Here is a 26,117-nt window from a genome sequence, read left to right on the forward strand (position 1 = left end):
CTGCTGTTACGTGTATTCTCTCCGTGGACTCTTAACAAGTCAGGCAACGTCACACGACCTGAACGAGACGGCTCTGTCGTTCGTTGAAATATTGTGCATACAACAGAAACAGCAACTCGGTGAAACTCCAGAAGGACTTTAATAACCAATCACGCGAAGAAAAGCTTGTAGATTATGAGATATTAGTAATTTGTTAGTATTACTAGTTGGTCAGGCATGGACTGACTAGAGAAGTTACTTGAATATTAAAATCGATCACCGTGCACCTAATATCAATAAATATAGCTTGCAAAATTCGTGATAAATGTAACACTTTTAACAATCTGACATTTTAGCAACTATCACATTTCCTATGTTACTCCACACGTTGGATATCAGAAAAGTAATAAGTTCTTTTCCAACAGGTGCGTCAGTTTACGCTTGACGCGTGTTTTGTGGAGCTACTGCAGAGACGACTGCAGTGATGACAAGAAAGCCGCACTGCCACGGTGAGTGAAACTTCGATCTTTATAGAGAACAGTAGATTTAGATTTCTGCGTGTATTTCTCTTTTCATGGCCACACCGTAACCCCTTTCAGAATGGCAATCTGCGTTTGCGTTATTTTGATGACTCTACAAATGTACGTTTTTAATGTCACTGAAATGCTGTCAGCTTCGGTACATCGACAAGCACACAAAACACAAAATTCTATGGTCCACCGTAAATTTTGTTATATTGAACTGTGGGTGGTTATTACGATGCTTACAATATTGTTCTTCAATAACATTTTTAAATTGTGAGCAGATACTTAGTCCGTTTGCGACAGTATACTTTTTCGCTATAGTGTTGATAACTTCTAATTAAATTCAAGATTCATCGGTACAGTTTGGTAGCCTACCCTTTCACAATATGTAGAGCTTTTCAGAAAATATTCTCCCCCTGTCCTCTCCCGCACATGCCACAGTTATCAAGTTTTCAGTATACTTTTACCTTGAGCATCCCACGCTGCTTTTACTTCATCTTTTGGTTCCGTTCTTTTACACTGCATCAATGTTTATTTTTTTGTCAAATAATTATCCATGACGCCCTCGGAATTTCAGTTCAGCATCTGCAGAATTTCTAACTCTATGATTCTGGAATAAGTGCATATACAAATAGTCTCAGCTCTCTCGGCAACTTTTACTTAACGGCTCAGTTCAGTATAATGGTCAGTATAACAGACATTATAATGGTAGAAATATCGTGATACTTGCAACAACCATCCCCCATCATGATTTAATGATTCTGTAGCCGATGTCATCAGAAGGAACTGTACTCAGAGAGTAGGATAGGGGCAATTAGTCGTTGCTGGTAGATTTCAGATTTAAATTCATATTTACGATACTTGGTATTCTAGGGTTGATGAGTAGGGCGACAGTAAAATCCCTCCGATGAACCTGCATCTGGGGTGCAGAATAATTTATCAAAATATTGTCATCGCACTATTTTATTGGCCCATAACTTCGAAGCGCGTTACACTTGCTCCAAAGGCTATTAACTACTAACGGCACTTCGCGTTTATTTTGCTGTCTGAACCATATCGATGTAGAAATCGATTCGATATATGTTTCGGGTTCTACGATAATTAAGCAGTTTTTTTTACATGTTATGTCATATCAACCCACCATAATGTGACCACGTTTTTAATTCTGCATTTTAAATCTGTCTTCAGGTCAGTGCAGCGGCCTCCCCGCCAACCATGGAGGCTCCATACTCCACATCATGCAGCTCTTCATAGCCAACAAATCATACGCTGCCTGTTGGGGGCGCTGCCGTCAACTCGGCGCCTGGAGAAGACCGTGTCGCTGTTAAACTGTTGGACCACCATACCGCGGCCAATACCACCTGAAATCGCAGTTGCCAATTCAATAAAACTTCGGCTCAATGGGATAACATGGTCTTGTTATTTATTTTAGTTCTAGTGATGTGGCATTACGGTAGCACACGGGACTCGCATTTGGACTAACGGTGGAACAAGTACCTATTCGTCCATCAAGATCTAGGGTTTCGGTGGTTACTCTAATCAGATTTAGGCAACAACATGGATAGTTCCTTCGTAATAAGATTCGTACGATTTTCTCCCCAATGCGAGCTCCGTCTGTCATTTGTTTACCTTCCTCATGCCCAAATAATGCCTACATTTTTCTTTACCTGAGTAAGAGATCCATTTGAGCAATATTTTAAAAAAACTACTGTGATATTGCTAAACCAATGCAAATATTTGCAGCCCACAGCAGCACCCAAGAGCAGAAGGCGATACCAAAAAAGAAAGCCAAAAAGTGATTCCAATACACATGGCCAACAGTCGCTGCAGTTAACGGAATGCGGTAACAACAACAGCATTTGGGATTAGCACACGGTCCCATTCCACACTTCTACTTTTACCTATGACGTTACGTCCGGAATGTAAAATACTTTCCTCTTTTCACTAAGACAACCGCAAATTTAACAACAGGCCGTTGCCATGCTTCAAGGGCACGAAATTTTTTTTTTCTAGATAGACCATTACGGCCGCAAACAAACATAATAAAGACGGTAAGTATTTCAGTCACTAAATCAAGTGTAACTCATGTGACAACCATGGGAATTAGCGAGTTCTGGGCGGGGAAAGCTAAAAATACTACAATAAGACTAACATCATTCCAAGACAATCACATAATCGGAAAATGACTTACATTAATTCCTCCAGAATAAACCCAACCAAAAAGTAGAAAGAACACACAAATGGAATAGAGTATTTTACTAGACCTATATAGCTCAAACGAAGACAATGACACCACCCCTCCTCCTCGCCCCGAAAGAAAAAAATCCATAATGACCAGTATTGGAAATTTCACCTGACATAGATAGCTGAAACGAAGACAGAAATGTAGACAATCACCCACCTACAAAGCTATAATAATAGGCATAAGAATTTCACTAGATCTTGCATCCCTTCTAACAACCGTGTACCGCCAAGTCTCTAGAGGAACGGAAGCTTCCAAATGATTGGAAAAGAGCACAGGTAGTCCCAGTTTTAAGGAAGGGTCGTCGAGCAGATGAACAAAATTATAGGCCTATATCTCTGACATAGATCTGTTGTAGAATTTTAGAACATGTTTTTTGCTCGCGTATTATGTCATTTCTGGAAACGAAGAATCTACTCTGTAGGAATCAACATGGATTCCGTAAACAGCGATCGTGTGAGACCCAACTCGCTTTATTTGTTCATGAGACCCAGAAAATATCAGATATAGGCTCCCAGGTAGATGCTATTTTCCTTGACTTCCGAAAGGCGTTCGATACAGTTCCGCACTGTCGTCTGATAAACAAAGTAAGAGCCTACGGAATATCAGACCAGCTGTGTGGTTGGATTGAAGAGTTTCTAGCAAACAGAACACAGCATGTTGTTCTCCTTGGAGAGACATCTACAGACGTTAATGTAACGTCTGGCGTGCCACAGGGGAGTGTTATGTGACCATTGTTTTTCACAATATATATAAATGACCGAGTAGATAGTGTCGGAAGTTCCATGCGGCTTTTCGCGGATGATGCTGTAGTATACAGAGAAGTTGCAGCATTAGAAAATTGCAGCGAAATGCAGGAAGATCTGCAGCGGATAGGCACTTGGTGCAGGGGGTGGCAACTGACCCTTAACATAGACAAATGTAATGTATTGCGAATACATAGAAAGAAGGATCCTTTATTTTATGATTATATGATAGCGGAACAAACACTGGTAGTAGTTACTTCTGTAAAATATCTTGGAGTTTGCGTACGGAACGATTTGAAGTGGAATGATCATATGAAATTAATTGTTGGTAAGGCGGGTGCCAGGTTGAGATTCATTGGGAGAGTCCTTAGAAAATGTAGTCCATCAGCAAAGGAGGTGGCTTACAAAACACTAGTTCGACCTATACTTGAGTATTGCTCATCAGTGTGGTATCCGTACCAGGTCGGGTTGACAGAAGAGATAGAGAAGATCCAAAGAAGAGCGGCGCGTTTCGTCACAGGTTTATTTGGTAAGCGTGATAGCGTTACGGAGATGTTTAGCAAACTCAAGTGGCAGACTCTGCAAGAGAGGCGCTCTGCATCGCGGTGTAGCTTGCTGTCCAGGTTTCGAGAGGGTGCGTTTCTGGATGAGGTATCGAATATATTGCTTCCCCCTGCTTATACCTCCCGAGGAGATCACGAATGTAAAATTAGAGAGATTCGAGCGCGCACGGAGGCTTTTCGGAAGTCGTTCTTCCGCGAACCATACGCGACTGGAACAGGAAAGGGAGGTAATGACAGTGGCACGTAAAGTGCCCTCCGCCACAGACCGTTGGGTGGCTTCCGGAGTATAAATGTAGATGTAGATGTAGGTGTAGATGTAGACATCGATAACATAACCCCGACCCCTCCGCCCTCTTCTCAAATTAAACTAACCAAAACACAGATCTGAAACGCTCGTTTCAAAGAAATTTGTCTTCCATAAACAAACTACAATCTCACACTAAACAAATGGATCATAAAAACGTTCTTACCAGCCACAGTTCAGTACTGCTCTGTGTACTCTTGGTATTGGTATGATTGCTTCTGAATGTCCTGTGGCGTATACTGATATTCGTGACACGTTCTACGCATTAATTTAAGTATTGACAAATGTTATGTTGTGGCTTAAACCATTCTAACCCTTCTTTGTGAAGATGGCCCCACACACACACAAGCCATGCTGCGAACAACAAAATGTTCAAACACACAACTCCAAGGCAAAACGAGACACAAACACACAACATTCGGACAAATTCTAGCGTCCGATTCCACTAGTCGGCTTTGAGCAATAACGTCATTCCTAAGGCAAAGAAGCTACGTATAGAAGATCTACGAAAGCAACGTATCATACTTGTCAACAAAATAATGTAACATGTGATAAAATGAAAATCAAATTTCACGCAGTTATTTACTTAGCTATGAATTGTATAGAAACGAATGGAAGATAACGAAAATAGATAAGTACTAGAATTAAAAACAAATTTTCATGCATGATAAGATTTATTCTCGTCATTTATGTGAGTAGAAATGCAAAGAGAATCTCTATATTAGATTACAGTAAATCGCATGATGAGATCATACTATTATAAAATAGCGCAAACTTTACAATTAATTATTGAATTTAACGGGAGCGGCGCAGGAAAGTTGGGGTTTTTGGAGGTTAGGAAATAAAAGAAAAGCCACAATTAACGAATGTCCACAAAGAGCAACGAATATTGCAATCACAAACTAAAATTAATCTGCATAGGTGAATTCTAGTCACTGATTCCAACAGTTCCATGGCTCATACGTAAACTGTTTTTTCAGAAATTGTATGCAGTGCAACGCCATAGCATTCTGCGTTTGTAATTGGTCTCTAAAACTAATGAGGTGAAATACCAAAAATTGGAATCGGTAACTAGAATTGCCTTAACGGATTCGAATATTAGAAACTTTTTCGCTGTAATTCAGAGAGTCATTACAAGTACAGAAATCCTATTCGCCTGCGTGTTAGTGCCCACACCTGCTGAAAAAACGTTCTAATTAATGAACTATCGAATGGTCGGAATCGATAACTAGAATTGACCACAGAGGAGGCCAATTCTAGTTACCGACTCCGGCTATTCGATGGTTCATAATTTTGGACATTTTTGTAGTAAATCTGTGGACTAAGGTTTTGTTGGATTTATATATTTCTTATCGGTCTCGGAACTACTATGAAAAAGTAACAGATATTGTAGGTATAGAGCAAAATTATTCTGTTTCGCAGTATTGAAGAGAGTAGGGCCATACCAAATGTAGAAATACTCTAACACTTTAGTTCATACACGTGTTGTTAAAACAGTCTAAATAACAAAATGTGGAGTGGCTAGAAGCGCTAACTAGAATTAACCTTTATAGTTCCAGTTACCTATTAAAATATTAATCGTTTTTTCACAGAAGTCCAGAGTGAAATTACAAGTGCAGAAATCCTGTTATATTTCAGTGCACACACCTGCTGGAAAAGCGATCTAAATAACGAACCGTGAAATGATTGGAATCGGTGATTAAAATTGACCGATACAACTTAACTGTAGATACTGATTCCAGTATTTATAAGACCCCACTTTCTGTGAATTATTGTTACTTGTTTTCGAGTCCCGTTACATTCAATAATTTTTATTAAAAATTAACGATATTTCACAATATTATGACGTCTTCATGCACTATATTGTATTGAATTTAAGGATTCTTTGTGCTTTCCTTATTCGCGTAAATTAAGATAATGATTTATTTCAGACACGTAAACATATCTTTTTATGTCCCTATTTATTTTCTATACCTTCAATTCTTTTCAATATAGCTTGGGGCTAAGTAAGTAATCACGTGAACTGTAACAAATTTTATCGCATGCTTCATTCATTTATTTACGAATATCATCAGTTGTTTACAAAGCTTGCCTCTATGTGGCGTCTCTGATTTAGGTATGACGTCATTACTCAAAGACGACGAGTGGCATCTGACACTAGAATTGATCCCAACATTCAAATCTAGAAAACCAAACAGTAAACTAAAAGAAACAGTTGAAAAACCGAAAAGGTTTAGATAACCAATAACTACTAAAGACTCGTTTTCATTAAACTGCACCTTTCCCACAAAACGAAACAGAAACATACACGATCACCACAAAGACTTAGCCATCGCTAACAACATCACTCCTACAAACACAATCCATTTGGTATATGCCACGTCTCCACGACGTCACATTCGAAAAAAAAGAAAAATCTGTAACAATCAAGATTATAAATACTATCGCTATTTGTTTCGCTCATAACAATCTAAGCTGTGTTCTTAGGTTCGTACATAACTTCTCCCTCGACAAACGTGCCAAAATCGATATACAACCAAATATTTGTGGGAAGCAAGATTATAAACATCATCACAAATCGTTTTCTGGCAACAATTTAAGTGGTGCCCTTATTTTCCTGCCTAATCTTACCCTCGGAACTCGTGACACATACGGAAAGTAATAGCCAGACATTTGGGGATTAGCGAATGATTTGATACCACCCGTCCACTTCGATCTATGACTTCATCTTTGGAACAGACAGAATATATAGTTTACACCAGTCACTAAGACCAGGGCGCTCACATCCTTCGCATCGTAAACTCAAGATGTCGCACAGGACGTCGGTGGTCAAAGCAATGGCCTAAACACAATATCGAAAACATGGATTGACCAATACAGCGCAACTTCAAACAGCAAAAACACTTAGAGGGTAGTTGGTACGCACTATTCTGGACCTGACCATGGTGAATGAATTTAATGTATCGCTCTTTAGCGTCTTATCGGCTGCCCAACTCTGGTAACTCTGATACATTCTTGTAGATCACTTTCAGTAGTTAACATTTCTTACACTTACGTTAAAATAACAAACTGTTATTTAGATTTAAATTTCTTCTGCCTTACGCATTTCGTAATCATCGAAGTATCACTCTTGCTTATTTCAGTGATATTACGATTAATGTTCACTAAATAAGCTGAGAAAAATCAACGTCGACACGAAATGCATTTACAAGTAATTCCGAGTACACATGTATTGTCAATCATTGTTTACTCTCGTTACTAAGACAATCAAAGATAATGTTTAAGTTACAGCTGATTGGGAGTGTAAGCAGAGTCACAGTCGAACATATACAGTCGCGAAACTCCGCATGTTTTCTGTTGCCCAGTGCGATTGCATCGCCCCATGCGGTCATGGAGTAATACTGTTGCGCTCGCCAAGATCTTGTGAAATCAAAAGCGAATCTGAACTGTTTATATTGGTCTGTGGAATGGTTGTTACAAATGAGAGCGACTGTTGTTGTTGTTGTGGTCTTCAGTCCTGAGACTGGTTTGATGCAGCTCTCCATGCTACTCTATCCTGTGCAAGCTTCTTCATCTCCCAGTACCTACTGCAACCTACATCCTTCTGAATCTGCTTAGTGTATTCATCTCTTGGTCTCCCTCTACGATTTTTACCCCCCACGCTGCTTTCCAATACTAAATTGGCAATCCTTTGATGCCTCAGAACTAGTCCTACCAACCGATCCCTTCTTCAAGTCAAGTTGTGCCACAAACTCCTCTTCTCCCCAATTCTGTTCAATACCTCCTCATTAGTTATGTGATGTACCCTTATGACCTCCAGCATTTTTCTGTAGCACCACATTTCGAAAGCTTCTATTCTCTTTTTGTCCAAACCATTTATCGTCCATGTTTCACTTCCATACATGGCTACACTCCATACAAATACTTTCAGAATCGACTTCCTGAGATTTAAATCTATACGCGATGTTAACAAACATTTCTACTTCAGAAACGCTTTCCTTGCCATTGCCACTCTACATTTTATATCCCCTCTACTTAGACCATCATCAGTTATTTTGCTCCCCAAATAGCGAGTATACCCCGATAAATTGCAGCAAGAAGAAGAAGAAGGCACCATATTTGCTTATTTCTAGGTTTCTTAACAACCCTAGCACGTGTGAATCGCTACGCCACAGAACAATTAATTTATGTTTTTCTTCTACCATACAGATATTTACTGCAGAATGTCGTGTTCTTTAAGAACAGAAAAGTGCTAGTAAACAGCAGAAGACCAGACCTTTTGCAGAAAGTCATCGTTTATCTACTCAAAACGCAAGTTTTCTTCGCTAGACTTCCAGTCAAATTAGTTAATACGAAACATAGGTAACCTGTATGGAATGCAATACCTAACGTAGCAGACAAGCTTTTGAAACCAAAGTAATTTACAGAAATGTTTATGCGTTAGAACGTCGTGTGAAGTGGAAGACTGTGTGAAACATTAGGTTCCCTAAAATGTTGTTACGTGTCAAGGAAAGTGCCTGACGTAATAGGAACTGACAAAAAAATATTCTTCTCATCCATGAAATTGTGTGTTTGTACTGGATTGTTTTCAGTGGAGTAAGCTACAGTTATACACATATTCCAAAGTATTTCTTCATTATTAAGTTGTAGGTTATGTCAGTGAATCAAGGGGATTCGGTCGTTTTTACATTTTTTAACGCTTTCATGATGCAAAAATTTAATAATTATTTAGCTAATTAACTAGAAAATGTTTAAAAACGAAATTTAATTTTTCCGCTGCTTTGTCACCCTTGGAGCGCTATTGGCGCACAAACTGCATATTGTAGCACTGAGCATCAATATTGTGTATGTCAGCCTGTGGCCGAGTCAGGCGTACACTCAGTATTTTCTCTTAACTAAACTTGTGGATTCAATGACTTGTCCCTCCCATCAGAACTAGCAACGCTGTCTATAAACCCAAACAACAAGCACGGCATAAGCTGACGCTACCAGCACCCCAGAGCAAAACAAACCATCGCTCCGCACAGTAGTGTCATCCGCTACACCAGAACATCGTAGCTCAAATCCGACGGGCGATATCGTATCTTAAGCTGAACTAATTACTATACTGCCGTATTGCCTGCATCCTATCTTTAACATGCCAATACATTTTACTGGTCAAGCTAACGCTAAAATTCTGTATCTCGGCACCATAATGACTTCGTCGACTGCCTCGTGCCGACGGAAGGTTCTTTCCTGAAACAACCCCTATTCTTAGCAGTTCGTACACATCTCACCTTCAGCCCGCTGCAAGCAAATATCTCCATGGTTTTAAGTATTTGAGGAATAAGGGAGGCATTTGATGAGAACGATCTGTCCCGCCGAAATTCATAGAGCAAGCCGTGCAATTTTTGCATTCCCATACTTATAGCTTCGGTCTACACGTTGCCGAAAGGCTCTGTACGAAAAATTTTATTTCTGTATTCAATGTACAACGCTTATCTCCAAATTTTTGTGGCTTTTATTCACCATGTTGCTGTTTCTCCAAGCATTTCTGGCGTTACCAACGTACTAGCAAGTAAAGAAGCCCATAAGCAATAACCCAAATTGACTTTTCCAGTCTTATATAAACGCTCAGTTTCAATATAAGCTTCCTCAATGGACCAGTTTCTTACAATCGTGCATAGCGATGCGAACTTACGTATAGGAAGGAACCAAGGGATATCTTTACCGCACGCAAATTGTTAACACTTCTTGAACAGAAATCACACGAATGGACACCTCTACTAACAGCTGCTTGTCAAAGTTCGCTGGAAAAATGACAGGTACTAATCGACAGAAAAAACAAACTGGTCACTCTCGTTTTCAAGAAAACACATGTATCAGTAGGCCTATATCCATGACGTTATTTCGTTGTCGAATTGTGGAGAATGTTATATGATGACGCGTAACTACCATCTTGTTGATCAGGAACCTCTTCTATAGAAATAAATATGGATTCCGCATATAGAGATGTAGCGACATTCATCTCGCTATGTCTGTCCGTGGAATCCAGGGCCCCGAAGAACGCGGTGTCCAGGTGAACGCTGTGTTCATTGACTTCTGTACAGTCCAGCACTGTAGTTTAGTGAAGAAAATAGAGCCTGCCAAGTAGTGGACCAGATGGCTTGTCGCACCACATGCTAGCACACAGAGCTCAGAACGTATAGCTTAGGGTCCAAGGGAGCTCTACAGAGTCGATACTGTTTACAATATACAGGGTGTAACGGGTGTAAGTCCAGATATTTCTATTGGTGCTGTGGACGGTGTGCTGAAAGACTTCACATTAGTCTTGTCCACATACCGACAACACACCAATTATAATACTAGAGCTCTGCATTGGTTTGTCAGACATCAGAGGACTGAAACTTTAATAGTGGCAACTATTTATTTACAACTCGTACAAATTAGATACGTGTTTCAAAGTTCTACTGAATTTCAGAGTAGTCACCAGGATTGTTTATAACCCGTTGCCAGCGACGTGGAAGTGTCGTAGGATAATCTTAGCAGTGTGAGTTGTGTCGACAGTTCGAATCGCGCTGTAGCAGTTCTGAAGTGACTGCAGTATTGTAGCTTCTTCAGTTTAGAATGCAGTAATGTAGCTTCTTCAGTTAGGGAAATCGAGTTGACTGGAGCAGTAGCTTAGTCAGGCGCAGTAGATGGTATAGCACTTAGCAGCCCCATCAGTCAAACAAATCAGTAATAGCTTGCACAGTACGTGCTTGAGTATTGTCCTGCAAAATGATGGCCAGGTCCTGCAGAAAGTGTCATTACTTCTGTCTATAAGCTGGTTGTAGGTTGTGTTCCAAAAATGAAATCTAATTTCGAATTCGAAGAGTTCGTCCAAACATGAAGAACCTGTCTTTCACCGTGAAATTGCTATACCATACGCGAGCAGTGCGACGTCAGGAACAATTTGATATCTTGGGTTCCCTGTCATCGATCATCCTGCATACAGCCCCGTTTCGGCCCATCCGATTTTCATCTGTTTCCAAAACTTAAAAACACCCTCGACAACTTCGCTTTGATAGTGATGAAGCAGAGATGATGTGGGTCGGTCAACAAAACCAAACATTCTTCACTGACCGTGTCAACAAACTGGTCTCCAGTTGGGGAAAATGTGTTGGTCACCAGGGTGTCTATAAGGAGAAAGAAATGTATATACATGAAAAATAAAGATATAAAATGTCAATAACTTTTGTTATATTTAGGAGGCATTAAGAGTTTTCACATACAAAATCTGGAGAAACTGCTTTTAAAAAATAGCACACTCTCATAAAATGAGATATTCCTGTTAGTACTTTCTCCTTAGTTTAATCTTCTAATCTCACCACAGTTGATTAAAAAGTTACTGATCGTCGTAAGTCGCTGATATACAGGCCGTAGGCATATAACTATCAACAAATGACAACAAACGTGAATGGCAGCCTCCTCTTTCTAATCCCAGGGGCAGACACACTGAAGACAGAAAACTAAAATCTTGTACATGGAGAGAGATAAATGATAAACGAAATTTAATGAGTCCTATAATATAATAGGCTCTTTTAGCTTATGTACTTCAAGGATCAGTGACGTAATAAAAATGTGTTTATGTGAACAGAAAACAGTAAAATGTGATCCACATAATACACACACCGATACGACGTAAATAGACGCGCGAAGCGTTAAGACTCTAGAACCGTTTGGAAGTACTCACGCCACCAGTGGTGGAAGCAGCAGCAGTTTTCTGATACACAGTTACTTTGTTTAGTTTTTGTTTCCTTTGTTTTTTGTTTTGTTTATTCCCATGTGCTTCTGCAAAGAAGTGAACTATACCTGCGCATTTCCTGTTAGCAAATTAACCCGAGTTTTTGTTTTTGCGTAAATAAAGGTGCATATCCTTGTGTAAGGCGGCATCCTAGTGTAATTTTCACTCCTTCAGAAGCTCCATGTCACGCCACTAAGTTTAAATCTCCGGCTGGTACACAGCATATAGTTTCGATTATTGCATTCTACTGGTAGTTTGCTTACCTATTTCGTTAAAAAATGGTTCAAATGGGTCTAAGCACTATGGGACCTAACATCTGAGGTCATCAGTCCCCTGGAACTTAGAACTACTCAAACCTAACTAACCTAAGGACATCACACACATCCATGCCCGAGGCAGGATTCGAACCCGCTACCGTAGCAGTCGCACGGTTCCGAACTGAAGCGCCTAGAACCGCTCGGTCACCGCGGCCAGCACCTATTTCTTGTAGTACCTTTTCGGTAAGCAGAGTTTCTAGTAACAGGTAGCTGAAGATGCGTCCAAATCAGAAGAAAAATTTATATTTATTTAAGAGCTTGCTGTCTCAGGGTGTAGCGAGAAAAGTTCAGAGCAGTTTCTAGTGTTCCTCTTTTCTCGTCGTTATATTTTGCCGATGTTCCAAAATCAGTAACGCCATTTTGAATCTTGTATCTATTTTTTAAGCAGTACAAAATGGCTAGGGGCTGTGCATTTTGTGAGCGGACACAATGAGAATTGGCTCCTGTCAGTAAACAGCTGGAAGCTGCGTTTTCTACCGTCGACATGCGTCGGAATAATGCTCAAAGTTGCGGCGACATCGAGGCGCTGGTGACGAGATCTGCGTCGCCTGGTGAACCGAGTGTCGCTGCATCTTCTGATACGCAACGTCTGGCAGGTCAGTCCTCATTCCAGAGTGCGTGGCAGACAGTGGGGATTTCACGTGTCACTGGGCAGTAGGCAAAAGAGGGAGCAGGTAGCGCGGATGACTTCCTACGCCTTTGCGAGAGGTACGAGGCGGAACCCAATGTTGATGATAACTCTGAACCTGCACTGATGCTTCTTCTATTGGGTCAGCGGGCGATTTTCCTGCCAAGTCCAGACAAGTACAGTGGATGGGTATCCTTTTCATTGGGAGATCCGATGTTAGGCGGCTGATTGAGCCCCTCAGGTAAATAACAGGTAAGGCGGGATTGGATGCCAGTGTGCACTCGGTATATTTGCGGGAGGGTGGTGTCTCGTCTGTGATGCGAAGGAGGCCCTGCTGTAGGCTATCAAGCGCACTGGATGCAACCGTCTGCATATTGAGGCACATTCGCACAAATGACGCCTGCCGCTTTGGTTCTGAGGGCATTCGCGCCGAATGTCTGATTTGTTGAAGGCAACTAGCATCGCACGCGGGGTGCAGGCTAGGCTGTCTATTAGTGGCATCGTACCCAGAGTTGATCGCCGTCCTTTGGTTTGGAACAGAGTAGAAGGTCTAAACCAGAGGCTCAGAAGAGTCTGCAACGGTATCGGATGCGAATTTTTCGACATCTGCTATCAACGTAGAATTACATGGTTCCTCTTAATAGGTTAGTCGTGCACTACACGCAGAAAGTGGCTGCTAGGGTAGCGGAGTACATGTGGGGTGCACATGGGGCTTTTTTAGGTTAGAGAAACCCTCTCTAGGGATCAAAGACGATTTACAAGGTAAATTAGTCACAATGTCGTCAGAGAACGTTCGTTGTCGCAGATCAGAGATAGAAAAGGTTAATATGATTTTAGGAAACTGCTGGAGCTTCCAAGGAAAGGTTCCAGAATTAGTATCGCTTACTGAAGGTTATAATGTACAGACAGTATTAGGTATAGAAAGTTTGTTGAAACTGGACATTAATGACAACCAAATTCTGAGTTCAGAGTGGAATACTTTTCGTAAGGATAGGGTAGTCGTCAATGGTGGCGGCATGTTCATTGCAGTAAAGAATTGGATAAAATCTAGCGAGGTTATAACGGATTTAGATTGCGAATTAATCTGGGTGAAGTCAAGTATCAAAGATCGGTCAAAAATGGTAATCGGATGCTTTTAAAAATTGCCTGGATCAGGAGCTGTAGCGGTAGAGCGCTTCAGACAGAACTTGCAGAATAGCGTTAATAATTTTCCTGATGAAGCCGTTGTAATATTGGGTGACTTCCGCTTGCCAAGTGTGGATTGGCATTGTCATACTAGCAAAACTGGTGCCACAGTCGGGGATTCATGAGAAGTTGTTGTGGAGCACTTGTCTGAAAATTATTTTGAGCAGATAGAGAACAGCTACTGAGGGTAACGTCTTAGGCTCCTGGCCTGAATTTATCGAACCAGTTAACGTAGAGGAACGTATCAGTGACCACATGACTGTGATAGCATCTATGACAATGGGTATTACTAAGAATGTTAAAAAAAGGCACGAACATAATTTTGCTTAGCGAGAGTGACTGCAAATACAGATTCATGAAGAATAAAGATGTGATATGTTAAAAAGCTTTGACTTTTCACACAAAAATTTCGGGACGTTACTTACCAGCACGCTCTCCTACTTAGAAAACTGTACCTCATTTATTGTTCACTAAGTATTCGCATTTTCTGTTAAGACTATGTACATATACGGTATGAGTTTCCTAGCATTGTTCAACCAAGTGGATTTCCGAGTTATTGAATCAAGTGGCTTCCCGCGTATTATTCAACCAAGGAATTGCGAGAAATAATAGTGAAGGACACTGTTGAGATGTTTTATACTCGCCACCTATTGGGATTTTTATGTGACGAACTGAATCTGCAAAAGTAGCACGATCGTGAGAGTTTAATTTCGTTTCAATGAAATTAATTAACTATCCAATACAGAGAATATCCTCAGTTAATAACGTTGTTATTATGTATGTGATTTTTCTCACTGTATCATTCTCATAATTTTTTTTATAGGAGGATAATTTTGGATGTCTCCACTTAACAGTCGTTTAACGAAACTATATAGCAGTGGCGCGCAAAGCCCACATCATGAGACCATTTGTCTGCTCCTTATGAAACGCAGGAAATTCAAAGTAGCCTAACTTGAATCAAGCATCTGCCTCTGCATCTATTCTCTGCAAGCCACGTTACTGTGTTTAACGCAGGATACTTGTGATACATGTGTCATTTCCCTCTTTCCTTGCTCCATTTTCGAATATTGTTTGGGAAGAACGCCTTTCGGTCAACCGAATTTCTCTAACTTTTCCTCCTGTCTTGAGGCTTCTTTGCGAAAGTAACTGGTTTTTTAAGTATTTCCGTTAGAATATCGTGGTTACCAACGACCCCACGATAAACCGCGTCGCTTTTCGCTCCATCTTCTCTCTCTCTCTCTCTCTTTTCTAGTAATTGTACCTGGTAATAGTCGAATACTGATGAGCAATACTTAATAAATGATCAGACAAATGTTTTGTTAGCCACTTCTTTCGTGGATGAATTAACATTCTCTCCAAGTTACTCCAATCAATCTCAGCCTGTCATCTGCTGGCTATTCTCAGGTATTTTCCGGTTCTTATTGTATCCAGTGATTTATCGCCAGTGCTGTAATAGAAAAGTAATGGGTATCTGAAATTATGCATTACATTTGTGTTAGTTCAAGTCAATTACACCATTCGTCAATCATTTGGAGGTCTTCATGTATTTCGATACAGTTTCCTGGTGTGAAATCCTTTGCATAGACAACCATCATCGTCTGCAAACAGCCTCGCAGATTTTTTGTTGTTATCGATTACTCCATTTATATACAGGGTATAACTGGTATAAGTGCAGGCATTTTTGTTTATAGTACCTACATATGTACGCACATTAACGAGTCAGTTGTTTTTTCTCTGTGTCACACAGTCTTCCCACAAGCACGTAACAAAATTTATAACCTGATGTTTTCTGTATGGTCATAGCTGCAACACTAAATGGACTACACCTGTCGTATATACAACCCGTGTTGCAACCATGCATCCATACTTAAATACCTGACCTGCTGCCCAGAGGGTTCAAAAAATGGTTCAAATGGCTCTGAGCACTGTGGGACTTAACTTCTGAGGTCATCAGTCCCCTATAACTTAGAACTGCTTAAACCAAACTAACCTAAGGACATTACACACATCCATGCCCGAGGCAGGATTCGAACCTGTGACCGTAGCGGTCACGCGGTTCCAGATGGAAGCGCCTAGAACCGCATGGTCACTCCGGCCGGCTGCCCAGAGGGAAATAACCATTAATGATTTGCTCTTGCCATGTATATTTGGAGATACTAACCAGTCTAAGAACATGCTACTTGTAATAGTTACGAGGAGCATTCAATAAATAATCCAACACTTTTTTCTCTGCCAGTTTCGGTTGAAAAAATGCTGGGTTTGTTGTGGAACATTCTGGAATATAACCATTCCAGCCCCTGCAGTATCATGAAGTTCCTACGAGTAGCGGAGTTAACATTGCGTTCAAAATAGAGGCTGTAATAGAAGTGCATTTCACGTAGTGTACTTTCAGTGATTTCCGTTTGGTGGAATACCAGAGCATCACAGATACTCATAGGCGCTGACAGAATATCTATGGAGACCAGGCAGTGAACAAAAGTGTGGTGAGTCGATGAGTGAGTCTGTTGTCATCATTGCAAGAAGGTCGCGCAAACCTATACGATCTCCCACATGCTGGCCAATTGGACACGGCTGTGACTCATGCAATATTGGAACGTGTGGACACTCTCATTCGAGGACATTGACAGATCACAATCAAAAACCTCACTACACTACCAGATGTATATGTCGGTATTGCTGACACACTCGTCCACCGGCTGGGGTACTCCTAGGTGTGTGCCCAATGTATTCCTTGCTGCCTAATAGAAGACCATAAAGGTCAACAAAGGACCATCTGTGCGGAATTTCTTGAGCATTATGAGACTAATCATAACAGTTTTCGTTGAACATCATTATGGGCGAAACTGTTTCCATTCGAACCAGAAACAAAACTGCAATCCATGGAATGGTGTCACGCCACCTCTCCACTGGAGAAAAAAAAATCAAAGTAGCACCATCCGCCGGTAAAGTCATGTCAAAGGTCTTCTGGGAAACCAAAGGGTTATTCTGTTTGAAGTCCTCCATCATAGTGTAACGATGAACTCTGAAGTGTATTGTGCTACCCTCAAGCAACTGAAGAAACAACTTTACGATGTTCATGGCCACAAAAATCCAAATGAGCTTCTCCTTCCCCATGACAACGCAAGGCTTCACAAAGGCCGTACACCCTAGAGGAGCTAACAAAACTTCACTGGACTGTTCCTCGTCATCCACCCTACAGCCTAGATCTCGTACCTTTCGACTTCCATCTGTATGGCCTAATGCAGTATGCACTGTGCGTGAAACAGTATTGGATGATGAAGTTATTGATGCAGCAAGACGTTGGCTTTAACGTTGACCATGTAGTCATATGGACTTCCCAGTGAGGTGGAGTGAGGCCATGGCATTGAAAGGGAATTTTGACTAATATTATTTTCTAGACAAAAGATTGGGGAAAATCGAGGTGTACTGGAATGCAGAATAAAACCAAATTGTTTTCAGTGTTGCATCACATATATAACGAAGCTTGTACAATAATTACGTAATTCAAACATATTGCTGTGGCGATCTAATGTTGTATTTCATAACATTAGAAGCTAAAATTGCTTGATGTGAAATAGTTACTTTCATGACCAGTTTCTACAGTAACTAGCTGTCATCTTGAAAGTATCGATCTCCCAGAAATATAATTAAACTTTGGTATCATCGACTTACTGCGAACATGCTCCAGTTGTAATAAGAAAGCTCCACACTAGTTCGCTTTATACGAGGGATGGAACTTTAATAGTGGCAACTATTTATTTACAGCTCGTACAAAATAACTACATGTTTCAAAGTTTTACTGACCTTCAAAGTAGTCACCAGCATTGCGTATAACCCGTTGCCAGCGATGTGGAAGTCGTAGGATAATCTTAGTAGTGCCACTTGTGTTGACAGTTTGAGCGGCGCGATCTACTGCCCGATGAATTTGTAGCAGTTCTGAAACGAATGCCGTAAAGTGCTTCCGTTAGATTAGAAATCGACTTGAACTTACGACGGCTTAAGTCATGGGAGTGCAGTCGGTGGTATAGCACTTAGCAGTCCCATCAGCCAAACAAATCAGTAACGACTTGCACTGTGCTTGCTTGAAAATTGTCCTGCAAAATGATGGTCAGATCCTGCAGAAAGTGTCATCACTTCTGTCTCTATGCTGTTCATTTTTGTAACACACCCTACGACCGGTTTAGCTTTATATATCTGACAAACCAATGCGAAGCTCTAGTATTATAACAGAGATTATAATTGAGTGTGTTCTCAGTATGTCGACAAGACTAATGTAATGTCTTTCAGCACACTGTCACCAGTCACCAACAGAAGTATCAGGACTTACACACGTTACTTCCTGTATATTATAAACGGTATCGACTCTATAGAGCTCCCTTGGACCCTAAGCTATACATTCTATGTGCTAGCATGTCGTGAGACAAGCCATCTGGTCCGCTACTCGCCAAGCTCTATTTTCTTCACTAAACCACAGTGCCGGACTGTACCGAAGTCAATGAACACGGCGTTAAACTGAGCACCGCGTTCTTCGGGGCCCTGGATTTCACGGACAGACATAGCGAGATGAATGTCGCTACATCTCTGTCTGTCGAATCCATATTTATTTCTATAGAAGAGGTTCCAGATCAACAAGATGGTCGTAACGCGTCATCGTAAAACATGCTCCACAATTTGACAACGAATAACGTCACTGATATAGGCCTACTGTTATGTGTGTTTTCTTGAAAACGAGGTGACCTGTGTTTTTTTTTTTTTTTTTTTTTTTTTTTTTTTTTTTTTTTTTCCTGGCGATTAGTACCTGTCATTTCTCCAGCGATCTGTGATACGCTGCCGTTAGAAGAGGTGTCCATTCGTGTAATTTCTCATCTAGAAGTATTAAAAATTTGCATGCAGTTCCTACCTATTTGTAAGTTCCTCCCTATATGTCAGTTCTACTCGCTCTGCACGATTGTAAAAAACTGGTCCATTGAGGAAGCTTATATTGAAACTGAGCTTTTATCTAAAACAGGAAAAGTCGATTTGGGTTATTACTTATGGAATTCTTTACTTGGTAGTACGTTGGTAACGTCAGAAATGGTTGGAGAAACAGCAACATGGTGAATAAAAGCCACAAAAGTTCGGATTTAAGCGTTGTACGTTGAATACAGAAACAAAATTGTTCGTACAGAGCCTTTCGGCAACGTGTAGACCGAAGCTATAAGTATGGGAATGCAAAAATTGCCGGCTTACCCTATGAATTTCGGCGGAACACATCGTTCTCATCAAATGAATCCCGTGTTCTTCAAATACTTAAAAGCACGTAGATATTTGCCTGCAGCGGGCTGAAGGCGAGATGTGTACGAACTGCTAAGAATAGGGGTTGTTTCAGGAAAGAACCTTCCGTCGGCACGAGGCAGTCGACGAAGTCATTATGGTGCCGAGATACAGAATTTTAGCGTTAGCTTGACCAGTAAAATGTATTGGCGTGTTAAAGATAGGATGCAGGTAATACGGCAGTATAGTAATTGGTTCAGCTTTAGACTACGATATATAAAGAGGGTTTATACAAGGGCGATGTACTTGAGGACAATATTATGGAAATGGAAGAGGATGTAGATGTAGACGAAATGGGAGATAAGATACTGCGTGAAGAGTTTGACAGAGCACTGAAAGACCTGTGTCGAAACAAGGCCCCGGGAGTAGACAACATTCCATTAGAACTACTGATGGCCTTGGGAGGGCCAGTCATGACGAAACTCTACCATCTGGTGAGCAAGATGTATGAGACAGGCGAAATACCCTCAGACTTCAAGAAGAATATAATAATTCCAATCCCAAAGAAAGCAGGTGTTGACAGATGTGAAAATTACCGAACTATCAGTTTAATAAGTCACAGTTGCAAAACACTAACGCGAATTCTTTACAGACGAATGGAAAAACTGGTAGAAGCGGACCTCGGGGAAGATCAGTTTGGATTCCGTAGAAATGTTGGAACACGCGAGGCAATACTAACCTTACGACTTATCTTAGAAGAAAGATTAAGAAAAGGCAAACCTACGTTTCTAGCATTTGTAGACTTAGAGAAAGCTTTTGACAATGTTAACTGGAATACTCTCTTTCAAATTCTGAAGGTGGCAGGGGTAAAATACAGGGAGCGAAAGGCTATTTACCATTTTTACAGAAACCAGATGGCAGTTATAAGATTCGAGGGGCATGAAAGGGAAGCAGTGGTTGGGAAAGGAGTGAGACAGGGTTGTAGCCTCTCCCCGATGTTATTCAATCTGTATATTGAGCAAGCAACAAAGGACACAAAAGAAAAATTCGGAGTAGGTATTAAAATCCATGGACAAGAAATAAAAACCTTGAGGTTCGCCGATGACATTGTAATTCTGTCAGAGACAGCAAAGGGCTTGGAAGAGCAGTTGAACGGATTGGGCAGTGTCTTGAAAGGAGGATATAAGATGAACATCAACAAAAGCAAAACGAGGATAATGGAATGTAGTCAAAATAAGTCGGGTGATGCTGAGGGAATTAGATTAGGAAATGAGACACTTAAAGTAGTAAAGGAGTTTTGTTATTTAGGGAGTAAAATAACTGATGATGGTCGAAGTAGAGAGGATATAAAATGTAGACTGGCAATGGCAAGGAAAGCGTTTCTCAAGAAGAGAAATTTGTTAACATCGAGTATAGATTTAAGTGTCAGGAAGTCGTTTCTGAAAGTATTTGTATGGAGTGTAGCCATGTATGGAAGTGAAACATGGACGATAACTAGTTTGGACAAGAAGAGAATAGAAGCTTTCGAAATGTGGTGCTACAGAAGAATGCTGAAGATAAGGTGGGTAGATCACGTAACTAATGAGGAGGTATTGAATAGGATTGGGGAGAAGAGAAGTTCGTGGCACAACTTGACTAGAAGAAGGGATCGGTTGGTAGGACATGTTTTGAGGGATCAAGGGATCACAAATTTAGCATTGGAGGGCAGCGTGGAGGGTAAAAATCGTAGAGGGAGACCAAGAGATGAATACGCTAAGCAGATTCAGAAGGATGTAGGTTGCAGTAGGTACTGGGAGATGAAGAAGCTTGCACAGGATAGAGTAGCATGGGGAGCTGCATCAAACCAGTCTCAGGACTGAAGACCACAACGACAACAACATCGCCCGTCGAGTTTGAGCTAAGATGTATTGGTGTAGCGGATGACACTCCTGTGAGGAGCGATGATTCGTTTTGCTCCGGGGTGCTGGTAGCGCCAGCTTATGCCGTGCTAGTAGATTGGGTTGATAGACAGCGTTGCTAGTTCTGATGGTAGCGACACGGCACTGAATCCACAAGTTTAGTTGAGAGAAAATAATGCGTTTACAGTTGACTCTGCCACAGTCTAACATACACAATCGCGGTAGTCACTGCTACCAGCTGACAGTTTGTGTGACACTGGTGCCCCAAGGATGACAAAGCATCCAAAAATTAAATTTCGTTTTTAATCATTTTTCTAGTCAATTAGCTAAATAATTATTAAATTTCTGCGTTCAATGCACCATTAAATTGTTAAGATATGAATGATCATGAAATACATGTACAACCGATCGATTTTCCTTGACTCAGTGACATAACCTACAACTTAATGATGAAGAAATACTTTGGAATATTCATAACTGTAGCTTACTCCATTGAAAGCAAACCAATACAAACGCACGGGAAGAATATTTTTTTGTCAGTTCCTTCTATGCCGGGCGCTTTCCTTGACACGCAACAACGTTTTAGAGAACCTTATGTTTCGCACAGTCTTAAACTTCACTCGACTTCCTAACACACAAACATTTCTGTAAATGTGATTTCTTTTGGCTCAAAACCGGATATACTGACGAGTGTTGCCATTTGCGGCTCAGATGCGGCAACAATTCTGGAATTAGTTTCTTCTGTTTCGGGAAATACTTTCATTGCTTTTTTTCTTTTAGTATCACATCTGCGTGGGATTTTTTCTCCAGCTTCAGTTGCCGTAGCTTGTCTGCTACGTTAGGTATTACAATCCATTCACTTTACCTATGCTCCAGATTAACTGATTTGACTAGAAGTCTACCGAAGAAAGCTTTTGAGTAAATATACGATACCTTTCTGCAAAAGGTCTGGTCTTCTGCTGTTTACTAGCTGTTCTTAAAGAACACGACATTCTCCAGTAAATACCTCTATGTTAGAAGAAAAGCGTAAATTAACCGTTCTGTGGAGTAGCGATTCACACGTCCTAGGGTTGTTAAGAAACCTAGAAAAAGAGAAAAATGGTGCCCTCATCTTCTTGTTGCTGCAATTTATTCGGCTACAGTCACTCCCATTTGTAACAACCATTCTACAGACCAATATAAACAGTTCAGATTCGCTTTTGATTTCACAAGATCTTGGCGAGCTGAACAGTATTACTCCCTGGTCGTTTGGCGCGATTCAGTCGCACTGGGCAACAGAAAACAGACAGAGTGTCGCGACTGTATATGTTCGACTGTGACTCTGCTTGCGCGAACGATCAGCTGTAACGTAAACATTATCTTTGGTTGTCTTAGTAACGAGAGTAAACAATGATTAACAATATATGCGTACTTGGAATTACTTGTAAATGCATTTCCTGTCGACGTTGATTTTTCTCAATTTATTTAGTGAACAATATCGTAATATCACTGAAATAAGCAAAGTTGATACTTCGATGATTACGAAATGCGTAAGTCTGAAGAAATTTAATTTTAATAATAATTTGTTATTTTAACGTAAGTGTAAGAAATGTTAACAACTGAAAGTGATCTACAAGAATGTATCAGAGTTACCAGTGTTGTGCAGCCGATAAGACGGTAAAGAGCGATGGATTTAATTAATTCACCATCGTCAAGTCCAGATTAGTGCGTATCAACTCTCCTCTAAGTTATTTTGCTGTTTGAAGTTGCACTGTATTGTTCAATCCATATTTTCGATGTCGTGTTTAGTCCATTGCTTTGACCATCAACGTCCTGTGTGACATCATGAGATCACGATGTGAATGATGTGAGCGCCCTGGTCTTAGGGACTGGTGTAAACTATATATTCCAAAGATGAAGTCATGAGTCAAAGTGGACGGGTGGGATCAAACCATGTTCTAATCTGCAAACGTCTGGCTATTTCTATCCGTATATAGCACGAGTTTCGAGGGTGACGTTAGGCAGGAAACTAAGGGCACCACTTAAATTGTTGCCAGAGAAACGATTTGTAATGTTTATAATTTTGCTTCCCACATATTAGTTGTATTTCGAATTTGGCACGTGTGTCGAGGGAGAGATTATGTACGAACATAAGAACACAGCTTAGATTGTTATGAGCGAAACAAGTACTGATCATATTTATAATCTAGATTCTTAGAGATTTTTTGTTTCTTTTTCTCGAATGTGACGTCGTGCAGACTTGGGCTGTACCAAATTGATTGTGTTTGTAGGAGACGTGTTGTTAGCGATGGCTGAGTCTTTGTGGTGAACGTTTAGGTTTCTGATTCAGTTTGTGGGAAAGGTGCAGTTTAATGAGAACGCGTCTTTAGTAGTTATTGGTTATCCAATTCTTTCCGGTTTTTGAATTATTGCTTTTAGTTTACAGTTTGGTTTTCTAGATTTGGATGTTCGGGTCAATTGTACTGTCAGATTCCACTCGTCCGCTTTGCGTAATGAATTCATAACTAAATCAGAGACGCTACATAGAGGCAAGCTTTGAAAGCAACTAATCATATTCGTAAACAAATGAATGAAGCATGTAATAAAATTACAGCTCCCGTGATTACTTTCTTAGCTACAAATTACATAGAAAAGAATTCAAGGTATCGAAAATAAATGAAATCAGAAAAAGATACGTATAAATGTCTAAAATAAATCATTATCTTAATTTATGCGAATAAGAAAAGCAATCTTTAAATCCATTACAATATGGCGAATTAAGACGTCATAATATTGTGAAATATCGTTAATTTCTAATAAAATTTATTGAATCTAACGGGACTCGAAAACAAGTAACAAAAATTCACAGAAAGTGGGGCCTGACAAATATAGGAATCGGTAAGTAGAATTAAGTTGTATAGATCAATTTTGGTTACCGACTCCAATCATTGCATGGTACGCTACTTACATCGTTTTTCCAGCAGGTGTGTGCACGGAAATGTAATAGGATTTCTGCATTTGTAATTACTCTCTGGACTTTTGCAGAAAAATGATTAATATTGTAACTGGTAACTAGAACTACATAGGTTAATTCTGGTTAGCGATTCCAACAATTCCACGGTTTGATATTTAGACAGATATATGCACTAAAGTGTTACAGAATTACTACATTTGGTATTGCTCACTTCACTCCAGCGAGAAAGAGAAGAATTTGGGCTCTATACCTTCAATATTTGTTGCCTTTCCACAGTATTTCAGAGGTCGTTAAGAAATATAAAAGTCCTACAAAGACTTAGTCCACAGATTTACTGCAAAAATGTCCAACATCATGAACCATCGAATACCTGGTGTCTGTAACTAGATTTGGCCTCTTCTGTAGGTCGATTCTAGTTATCGATTCCGACCATTCGATGGTTCATTAATTACATCGTTTTTTCAGCAGGTGTGGACACTAAAATGCCGGCTAATGGGACTTCTGCACTTGTAATTGCTCTCTGAATTACAGCGAAAATGTTCCAAATTTTCGAATCGCTAAATAGAATTCACCGCCGTAGAAGACAATTCTAGTTACCTATTCCAGTGTTTGATATTTCACCTCATTAGTTTTAGAGACCAATTACAAACCTAGAAATGATATTGCTTTGCAGTGCATACTGTTTCTGAAAAATAAATTTACATGTGAGTCATGGAACTGTTGGAATCAATAACTAGAATTTGTAAGTAGGCTGTATAGGTTTTTCTTATTGGTAAAGCCATGTAGCGCTCTGTATGAAAATCACTGGCTGTGCTGTGTGCAGTCTGTGGCTGGTTTGCATTGTTGTTGGCTATTGCAGCGTTGGGCAGTTGGCTGTTAACAGAGCATAGTGTTGCGCAGTTGGAGGTGAGCCGCCAACAGAGGTGGATGTGGGGATAGAAATGGCGGAGGTTTGGAGAGCGGATGATCTGGACTTGTGTCCATCAGAGACACAGTAAATTTGTAGGACTGGATGTCATGAACTGCTATATATATTATGACTTTTGAACACTTTTAAGGTAAATACATTGTTTGTTCTCTATCAAAATCATTCATTTGCTAACTATGCCTGTCAGTAGTTAGTGCCTTCAGTAGTTTGAATCTTTTATTTAGCTGGCAGTAGTGGCGCTCGCTGTATTGCAGTAGTTCGAGTAACGAAGATTTTTGTGAGGTAAGTGATTTGTGAAAGGTATAGGTTAATGTTAGTCAGGGCCATTATTTGTAGGGATTATTGAGAGTCAGAGTGCGTTGCGCTAAAAAATATTGTGTGTCAGTTTAGTGTTGATCAGAATAGGTAAAGAGCCAAGTGTCTGAGTATGTTCAGTTCTGCTCAGCTGTTTCAAAATCAAATAATGTAAGAGGTTTATCTGCATAGTAATTCATTAAGTTTTCTAAGGGGACGTTTCAAATTCACCTATATAGATCAGTTCTAGTTTGTGATTACAATATTCGTTGCTCTTTGTGGACCTTCGATAATTGTGTACTGGCTTTTCTTTTCATTTCTTCTCACCCAAAACCCCAACTTTCCTGCGCTTCTCCCGTTAAATTCAATAATTAATAGTAATGTTAGCGCTATTTTATAGTAGTATGACTTCACCATGCGCTTTACTGTAATGTAATATAAAGATTCTGTTTGTTTTTCTACTCGCATGAATGACGAGAATAATTCTTATCAGCCATGAAAATTTGTATTTAATTCTTGTTCTTATTTAATTTCGTTC

This window comes from Schistocerca nitens, chromosome 6 (assembly GCF_023898315.1).
Source record: "Schistocerca nitens isolate TAMUIC-IGC-003100 chromosome 6, iqSchNite1.1, whole genome shotgun sequence".
NCBI lineage: Eukaryota > Metazoa > Arthropoda > Insecta > Orthoptera > Acrididae > Schistocerca > Schistocerca nitens.